This window comes from Zeus faber (genome assembly GCF_960531495.2).
Source record: "Zeus faber genome assembly, chromosome: 6".
Classification (NCBI taxonomy): Eukaryota; Metazoa; Chordata; class Actinopteri; order Zeiformes; family Zeidae; genus Zeus; species Zeus faber.
In genome coordinates this window covers 4,069,642-4,080,172 of record NC_137201.1, presented here as the reverse complement: position 1 = coordinate 4,080,172, position 10,531 = coordinate 4,069,642, and positions in this window count along the sequence as shown.

Here is a 10,531-nt window from a genome sequence, read left to right as displayed (position 1 = left end):
CCAACATTACCTTGATAAGATTAAACAGCCAGAACAGTGAACACAGCTATTCTATACATATAGAAACATATATATATATATATATATGAGACCCTTCTTTGATATAACCTTCACAATTCTTGCATCCATTAAAGTTGTGAGTTTCTGCTTTAATTTCTTTGCAGGATGTCAGAATAGCCTCCCAGAGCTGCTGTTTTGATGCGAACTGCCTCCCACCCTGATAGGTCTTTTGCTTGAGGATGCTCCATAGGTTCTCAATAGGGTTGAGGTCAGGGGAGGATGGGGGTCACACCATGAGTTTCTCTCCTTTTATGCCCATAGCAGCCAATGACACAGAGGTATTGTTTGCAGCATGAGATGGTGCATTGTCATGCATGAAGATGATTTTGCTACAGAAGGCACGGTTCTTAGGGGTTAAGTGTCTTGCTCAAGGACACTACAGCATGCTAGCAGGAGGAGCCTGGGATCGAACCAGCAACCTTTAGATTACTAGACCACCAGCGCTACCTCCTGAGCTACCATCCCCGCTAGAGAGTTTGTACCATGGAAGAAAGTGGTCAGTCAGAAACTCTATATACTTTGCCGTAGGTCATTTTCACACCTTCAGGGACCCTAAAGAGGCCTACCAGCTCTCTCCCCATGATTCCAGCCCAAAACATGAGTCCGCCATCTCCTTGCTGTGGTCGCAGCCTTGTTGGGACATGGTGCCCATCCACCAACCATCCACTACTCCATCCATCTGGACCATCCAGGGTTGCACGGCACTCATCAGTAAACAAGACTGTTTTGAAAATTAGTCTTCATGCATCTCTGGGCCCACTGAAACCATTTCTGCTTTTGAGCATTGGTAAGGGGTGGCCGGAAGTAGGTTTATGCTGAGGTGTCTGGAAGGTTTGAATAGGTCACCGAGCTCCCAAAGCTGAGATATAGTACGGTAATAATATTGAAGTATATTACTTCGAAAGTTACATGGAGAAAGTCAACTTTAGAGTGTGTACATTGGAGGCCCAGCGAGGAGAGAAGCGAAAATGTTTAGATTTATGGCAAGACAGAGGCTGAGCTGACACCTATGGATTGGAACCAGATGTGGTATGTTATCTCTGTACAGCTACTAAAGCGAGTGCCGATCGCCGCTTGGCAGAGAATCCATCCGGTTCGGTTCTCTCCTGGACGTCCTAGGCAAGTCTGGTTTGATGCTGATTTGTGTAATAAAACTATTATTTTAATCAAGTCAGTGTCAGCGGTCACTCCTTCATTCAACAACACATCAAATTCATCAAGAAACTACAAAGTGGCATCACGAACTAGGATCTGTTGGGCCTCATCTGCCGATGCTGCCTGCTCCAGCAAACTACCACTCTCAGGGTGAGTGACCTCTCACAAAATTGAGCTGTGTGTGGTTCTTGAAGCAGTTGTGTTTTGTGCAGATGGGCTGCACTGACAAGAGCAGAGTGTGCGGAGATGGAGATGATGTCTTGATGTGTGAAGTGAGTTTCCGTCTAAATTGGGGTTTATTAAGTTGTAAAAGATGTAAATAAGGGGAATAAGAGAATAATGAACGGAGAAAAAGAGAATTAAGTTGAAAAAGAGAATAGAGATGAGAGAAATAAAAGATTAAGTTAAAAGTAAAAGTTAAAGGCTTAAAAGATGTGGAGAAAGTTGAAGTAAAAAGTAATTGTAGAATGGCAGAACTAGTAGCCAAAAGTTATTTAAATAACCATGCAAGATTAACGAAGACAGGGCCTGTATCTCGTTAAACAGTAAGACGTGTACATTAAATGCTGCGTGAAAGTTGGCCGAATGAAATATAATATAGTCAAATCTAGGTAGAAAAAACAAAGAGGAAATAACCCTGGCCAGGGGAATTGACTCAATATAAAATTATATGAATGGAGATAAAAAAGATGAAAATAAAGTGAAAAAGAGATAAAAGTTAAAAGCCTAAAGCAAGATGAAAAATATGAAAGTAAAGTGAAAAAGAGATAAAAGTTAAAAGCCCAAAGTCAAATGAAAAAGATGAAAAGTTAAGTAAAAAGAGTTCCAAGTTAAAGGCTAAAAAGATGAAAAATAGAGTTTGAGAAAAGTGGGAAAAACAGGGCTGAACTTGCCCTGGAGAACAAGTGAACATGCATGACGAGAGAATCTGATTAAAAAGATAATTTGTTAAAAGTTTGGCCAAAGTGAAAATTTCGATGAAATTAAAAAAGTATAAATGAGTCGACGTTAAAACATAAAGCTAAGCGCTGTTGAAGTCTTTGGAGGATCAGATGTTCTGCAGGACAGACATATCTTTTTCTTTTTTTCTTTTTGTGAGTGTGAGTGTGAAAGTGCTGCGGCTACAGATGTGTGAAGAGCTTTGTGTAATGTTTTGTTTATGTGTAAGTGATAAATAGAATATATGTGTTATTAAATAGGTATAAATATGTGGTGAGCAATTGAATTATATATAAAGACTAATATTTCTTGCCCCTTTAGTGATAAACATATATGAGCCTGTTTACGGACTTTGTAAAGTTGATAATAAAGATTATGAGCCTTTCTTTAAGGACGTTTGATAAATATATGAGCCTTTTTCTTTAAGGACGTTTGATAAATATATATGAGCCTTTTTTCCATGGACGTTTGTACATTTGATAAAGGATATGAACCTTTACAGGACTTTATATATTTGATAACAACATGATCTTTCTGAAGGACTAAAGCCACAGTCTGCCTACACTTGCATGTACACATCCAGAAAAGAAAAGAAAATTTCCTGCTCTGAATTGGAAGAAGGATTTGTGAATTGTTTGATTAGTGTGTGGGGTTTTTTCTTTTTCCTTTTGTGCTTGGGGTGTGTGTGGCGGTGATTTCTGTGAGTCCTCTCTGGTTAGAAGAGTGGATGGTCTTGTTGGGGTGAAGGGAGACACTGGTTTTTGAGAGGTTTTGTGTTTCGGCTGCTGAGAGAAAAACAGCTATGATATATGACTGTGTGTAACTGCATTGAGCTGGGCTGTTCCTACGGGAGCCAAAACAGGATGTTCAATCGCTGACGACCAGTCCATACTGAAGTCTTTGCTAAATTTAAGAGGCGTAGCAAGGGGTGGTGCTTCATACAGAATGGAACTTAGTTAACTCAAGTTCAAGTTCAAGTTCAAGAGGGGCTGTGTTGAGCCCCCCCTCTACTCTTTTCTCTCATTATGATAGAAGAAAAAAATAATAAAATAGAATAAAATTAAATAGATAAATAGAATAAAAATAATAAAATAAAATGAAAATAAATAGATAAATAGAATAAAAATAACAAATTAAAGGTGATATCAGATTGACTAATATACTCTTTAGACTTTAAATGCATTGCATGAGTAAAAGTAACCATTGCTTTATTTATTAAAATAATAAAGCTGATAATGTATGTCACACTGAATTGTATTACAGTGTGTATAAGAATTAAGAGTGAGCCTAAGACACTGAACTCTTCTGTTGTTCTTTTTCTTTTTTCTTTCTTCCTCTCTTTTACTATGCTGAGTGAAAGCTGGTGGAAAGACAGAGAAGATGGAATGAGTCTGAATTGGATCATACAAAGGGCAGATGACAAGACATCTGGCAGATCATCACAGACACTGAGGCTTGCGGATGACAACGTTTTGGAATCCTGAATCCAGCTAAACCAGTTAAAGGCCAGTACGGTTTTGTCCGCAAACTCCTTCAACAGACCTCACCTGCATTTACTGTACCCATATGTCTATACATTTAGTTTTAATATATGTGTTTAGCTTGTTTTCACATATAGGTTTGTAGTAGTTATTTTTCATACATTGCATTTGCAATTATTTAGTGAGAGACTTGGCAACGGACTGACTAATTAAGGCATTGGCCGTAAAAGCTTTAAATTTAAATACTGTTGAGTTCTGCGAATATTGGTTTCATTATCTGAGTATGGTTTATCTAGGCTGTTTTGAGAATGAACACTGATATAATTTTGATAATTTAACGTAAATGAGTGTGATCAGATGCATCAGATGGTGAACAAGTGAATTGGCTTGCACAAGTGGGAAGTGTCCTTTGGGGTTGGCAAATTCAGCTGTTTTTGGTTGAGTGTGATTACACGTACATTACACGTGATTACATTACAATAATTCAATTCGATTTACAATAAAAGTAAAATAAGAGGGTCATTAGGATGTCAAAAATGGATACTAAAATTACAAAAGTAATCACTCCTATTGATGTAGTGCAAAATAATAATCCCCTTATTAAAGATATTGCAAAAATATCAGGAAAATGGAGCAAGCGTTGGCCTGACATTGAACAACCGTGGCCAGTTGAAGGAACTCTTAACCTGGATGTGATTAAAACAATGCAGGTGCTTGTGTCCACATATAAAGTAAATCAAAAGAAAGGCAAGAAAGGAAAGAGACACAAGGAGAAAAGACAAAGGAGCTGCAAAGGATAAAAGAGAACATAGTAGACAAGAAATAAAGAAAAATGAAAAGGAAACTGATTTTGACTGAAATTGATGGAGAAGATTCCCACACCATTCTCACATACAGCATCCGTAAAGAAGCCCCCACGTTATGAGAAGGAGGTGAAGTTCACTGATGTTTATCCCCAGCTCCCAGTGATTACATAGGAGGGCAACAATCTCTTCAAAGATGAAGATGTGCAAATAATAGAGATGGGCAAGGCTAAAACAACCATCAAGATGTATGCGAGCTCCAACAGTACCAAGAGAAGGAACCGTCTGGGAAGCAGACAATGAGTCAAAAGTCTGGAAATAGGAGACGAGATTGGGAGTGACTCTGAGGAAGCTATTGGAGGATACGACCCCGCAGTCAGACGGATGTTGGCTAAAGCGGAGAAAAACGGAGATCGACCAGTGAGGAAAATGTAACCAGGAACGGACGACACAGATGAGAGTGAACAGAGTGAAAGCGATGAAGAATCGGAGAAAGAAGGCCCTTCCTGTTTTCAACCGTTAGCAGCCAGCACTGGGGTAGGAGATGACAGACGCATGGTTTTAAGAGAGATTGAGAGGAGTATAAACAGATGCCTCGAGGACATAAGTGACTCCACCTGTCCCGAGTTCGACAAGCATTGGAAAAACGGTTACAAGAACAGCAAATAATGGAGAAGAAACTACAGAAGAAAAAGCCTCAAAAGCCAGACACTTTGAGGTATGGACTACGTCCAAGAAAAGGAAAGAGACCCGACAAAATGTGTCCAGTGATAATTCAAGGACAAAATTTAGAATACAAGCCTTGGCAGAATACAGACATGTCTAACATACTTGAAAAGTTACCCACTCTTCAAGATGGAGCACATCCGTGGATCTCAAAGCTGGAAGAGGTTTTGGTGGGAACACAGCCTGCCATGGGAGATATTAAAAGGCTTTTGGCCAGCCTCATTGGAGTCCCAGCTATGGAAGAGATCCTGCAGGCGGCAGGCCTTAACAGATACATGGCAACTGCGGTGTATAATCCAGAATTGTTTGCTGCAAGTAGAGGTCGGATGTGGAGAGCATTGAAAGATGCATTTCCAACAAACGTACACCCGGACAACATCTTTATCGAGGCATTGGGCCCACAGGAAAATCCAAGAGCTTATGTGTCAAGAACTCATCAAGTGTGGAGAAATGTCACAGGAAATGATCCAGATTTGAATCAAATGGAGAAATCAATTCTCTGAGCTAAAATACAGAGGGGGCTGCCTCTACAAGTGAGGAGCAAATTGGCAGAAGTGGTTGGTCTTGGAAGCATGACCAAAGGTGTTTATACGGACCACATAGCGCATCAAGTGGAGCTATATCAGAAAAGGGAGCATGACCAGAAGAAACGGGACCAGGAGACTCTCAGAAAACTCAACCAAATACAGTTGGTGGATAGCAAGAGGAAGGAAAAGAAACAAGCTGTGGTTATGCAGAGCCAGTCACAGCCAAATCAATTACCACCACAACAACAGCAAGGACAGATTCAGGTTCTACCACCTGTGGTCCCCACTGTCTCCTTTCCACAGCCAGTTTTTGACCAACCACAAACATGGAGAGAAAGAGGTCAAGGAAATTTAGGAAGAGGAAGAGGAGGAAATTTCCAACAGTCTCAAGGAGCGTGTCATAATTGTGGATAACTAGGCCATTTTGCACGCGACTGCTACAGGTTCAGAGGAGGCTTCGGAGGAGGCTTCGGAGGAGGTTTCAGAGGAGGCTTCAGAGGAAAAACACAGCCACCCAGGGGACCGGCGAACCCTTACAGGGGTCTGGAACCTGGTTTCTAGGGGTGCCAGGAAGACTCGAAAGGGAGGTGTCAGCTGGTAGTATCAGCGCCGTAACAAGATCCAAAAATAGAGGTGAAAATAAATGATGAGCCATTGGAAGTAATGGCAGATTGCGGAGCAGCTTTCACCTGTGTTCGGCCCGAAGATGCTATACATCTCCCCATGTCTGACCAATTGGTACGGACAATCGGGTTTGAGGGTGTGAAACAGCTGATTCCTCTCACAAAACCAATTGAGCTCTGCTATTAAAATCGGAAAGCTACACTACCTATTTTGGTGTCAGAAAATACGGCCATTGCACTCTTGGAAAGAGATGCTATGTCTACCACCAATTATTTATGGAACCAGGGACCGAGACTTCTTTAGTATAGTAGATTGGAAATCTTAGTCCAGAGCTATTAGAGCCAGCCAAGATGTGGGAGAAGTTCATTGTGGCAAATATGCCTGATGCTAAGCCCCCTGAGTATCACATCACTGCAATATTTCAAGAAAGCGGGCCAATTGGATCCGGAAGAATAGTTGAGTAGTCAACCCAAGCATGTTCAGCTGACCTCATGCTGCATAATTGTGGGACCACAAGGAGCAGCTATGAAGATTAACATGAATGAGTATCTCGAGAAAGAGTACGACATTGAGAAAAGTGTGCCACATGTGACTTTAATGGTGGCCGAAGGATTTGAGCAGAAGCAAATAGGAGAAATGATGGCAGAAGCTGAGGAAGCCATTTTTTCACCAATAAAGGAGAATCTTGCTATCTGGATAAGTGAAGAACAGAAGTTCACGAAAATCATGATTTCAGCTCAAGGACAAGGACAACCACAAGTGATACAGATGACACATGAATCAATGTTCAGCGCTAAATTGGACTCAGACAGCATGAGAGAGGAGATGATGCAACAAATTCCAGAATGTTTGTGGTCACGACATAGAACTGACATCGGACTTGTGAAGTCAGCCCAACCGGTGAGAGTTGAACTGAGAACAGGAACGAAACCTCCTTGGAAGAACCAATACCCACTCAAGGAAGAGGCAATCAAAGGGATTGAACCACAAATTGAAGGACTGTTAAAAGCAGGTGTAGTGGAAATATGTTTGGATCCTCAGAGCAATACGCCTAGATTGCCTTTAAAGAAACCAGATGAGTCCTATCGCTTGGTACATGATTTAAGAGCGATAAATGAAGTGGTGCAGGATTTTCCAGCAGATGTACCAAATCCAGATACCTTGCTAGCCCAAATTCCTCCAGAGGCTACACACTGCACAGTGTTGGATTTGTGTGGAGCATTTTTTAGTGTTCCATTGAGCGAAGAAAGTCAAGGGTTGTTTGGATTCACATACAAAGGCCAAACCTTCAAGTACAAGAGGCTCCCTCAAGGATTCAAACATAGCCCACACATTTTCAATAAAGGGTTGCAGGATGACTTGGCTGGGATTGATCAGATCTTGAAAAGTACTGTCATTCAGTATCTGGACGACATCGTCATCTGTTCACCGGATAAGGAAACGTGCCATGAGGACTCAAACAAACTGTAACAGCTATTGGCAGACAAAGGAAACAAGGCCTCTCAGAAGAGGCGGTATTGTCAAGAAAAAGTCGTTTATTTGGGTCAAACAATAACCCATTGACACAGACGCATCTCTGAGAGTCATTTGGAAGCCATTCGAAAGCCACCAAAGCCTAGAACGTCAGAGAGATGATGACATTTCTTGGCATTGCGGGATATTCTTCAGCCTGGGTGGAAGATTATGCCTGCCTAACAGGGCCTTTGAGAGCCATGATAAAAGAGACTGGGAATGCTCAACTCCACTGTAACCTCACCTGGACGCAGGAAGGTCTAATGGCATTTGAAACGATCAAACAGAGGCTACAAGAAGCTCCAGCGCTAGTGCTGCCAGACTACTCTAAGAACTTTTTGCTGCATGTGGCTACGTCCACTGGAGGCAAATATGCATGTGCAGTTCTTTGTCATCCCACAGGTACAGGGACAAGTCCTCAACATGTTTCGTATTATTCTACTGCCTATTCAGAAGTAGAATTGGGGCTACCACGGTGCTACAGAGCAATGGTGGGAGTTCATCTAATGTATGAGAAAGCATCATCAGTAACTATGGGTTACCCAGTGACAATTCTTACCCATCATAGTCTCAGAAATCTTTTGAACTTCGGTAAATGTACATTGACTATGTCTAGGCTAAGAGACTATCATAGGCTCTTAGAGCAGGAAGATGTCACCTTAGTAAGGTGCGTCACGGTAAATCCAGCTGAGAATTTGCCAACACCAGAGGATGGAGAGCCACATGATTGTGTTCAGGAAGTAGAGAGATATGCAAAGCTCAGATCAGACTTGCAATCTTTCCCACTGCATGTGTCAGATGTGGAGTATTGGACTGATGGGTCCTGCTATCGAATAGGAGACACATTGAGTGCTGGTTACGCAGTATTCAAAGCCTTGGGAACTGAATTTGTTGTTGACAAAGCAGAAGTAATACCACAACCTGCTTCTGCACAGCTTGCTGAGCTTGTGGGCCTGACTGAAGCTTGTCTATTGGCCGAAGGCAAGCAAGTAACAATATATACAGATTCTGCATAATCACATAATGTCTGTCATTTATTTGGATCGGTGTGGAAAAATCGAGGATTTAAGAAAACCGATAGTTCTCCGATACAGCATCATGCCCAGATAATGAAATTGTTGCATGCAATGATGAAACCAAGGGAAATAGCTGTAGCTAAGTGTGCAGCACACAAATTGGACATGTCAAGGGTCACACAAGGTAACAAAGCGGCTGATGAGCTTGCAAAAGCAGTTACAGGAGCAAACAAAGCAGGCAAGGTTCTTCTGGTCACCCATGAAGTGGACCTGGAAGATAAAATCACGCTCAGAGATGTGATCGCGATGCAAGAAGCGGCGTCAGCCATAGATAAACAATTATGGTTGGACTGAGGAGCCACACAAGATTCTGCTGGGCTGTGGAGAAATCATCTCCAATCATCAAGGAATGATGGTGGCACCCCCTGACCTACTAGGTCTGATGATTCAGAAAGCACATGGGTTAGCCCATGTTGCAAGGGGAGAGTTAAGGAGAACAATCATGAAAGAGTATGGTTTTTGGGCACCGTACTTACTTGAGCAAATTTATTATGTCATAGGCAGATGCACAATCTGTCTTAAAAATAATGTTCAGAGGGGTGTGATGAGTCCACCCGGTCACATTCCAACTCCAACAAGTCCCATGCGTGAGCTGGTTGTGGATTTTGTTGACATGATAAGACCAATAGGAAGTAAAAGATACATGTTAGTCGTCGTGGATAGATTTTCACGGTGGCCTGAGGCGTATCCAACCAAGCGTAAAGATGCTCAGTCGGTTGCCAAGTTCTTGTGTCATGAGGTTATAAGCAGGTGGGGACTTCCATATCCTCAGATAATGGGAAAGAGTTTGGCGATAGAGCAGTAAAATTAATTCTGCAGAAATTGGGAATTAAACAACGTTTAGGAGCTGTTTATCATCCGCAAAGCCAAGGTGTTTGTGGAAAAACGATTGGTGTTCTGAAAAATCGCATAATTAAAATCTGTCAGCACAAAGGTCTGAATTGGTTAATCATATATTAGAATAATGTTAAAGTATAATGCAAAAGTGAAATTATTATACTGTATTTGATGTTTGTGCAAGATACTGGCTGGTGATTCTTTCTTTCAGGACCAGTCAGAGGGTGACTGTGTCCAGAGATCCTAACAGCCTGATGGACTTGAACATTCAAACATGGACACTCAAAAATGGAGGATGAAAATGGACGGCGGACCCTGAATAAGGACATCATGATCAAGGTTGAGTGAAATATCATTAAAAGTTGATGGTGTTAAAAAAGCAACAGTTCAATACATACATATGTGTCCTGAATGTTTTTACAATATTGGAGTTTGTTTATTACAATGTAATCTGTATTATTGATGAATATCCTGTACTCTACACTAGATATTTTTTGCAAGACATATTACTTTGATTTGCTATTGTTTTCTTTGAGTTGTCTGTAATGGGATGAAGTGAATACATTGGGACCTCAGGTATTTTCTTTTTTTGCGGTTTTTGAGGGACATTGGTGCTAGGCAGGGAAAGGTCCACTGGAAGGTCCGATGGGTCGACCAGCCTGACTTTGGACAGATTTTTTGATTTATTTCTGAGGTTCTAAATGTATGAATTTATATTTTACATCCTGTACAGTTTTCTAAACCCTTCTTCTTTTTCTGTTAATTGATTTAGAGTACCTTAGGTGGTTGCC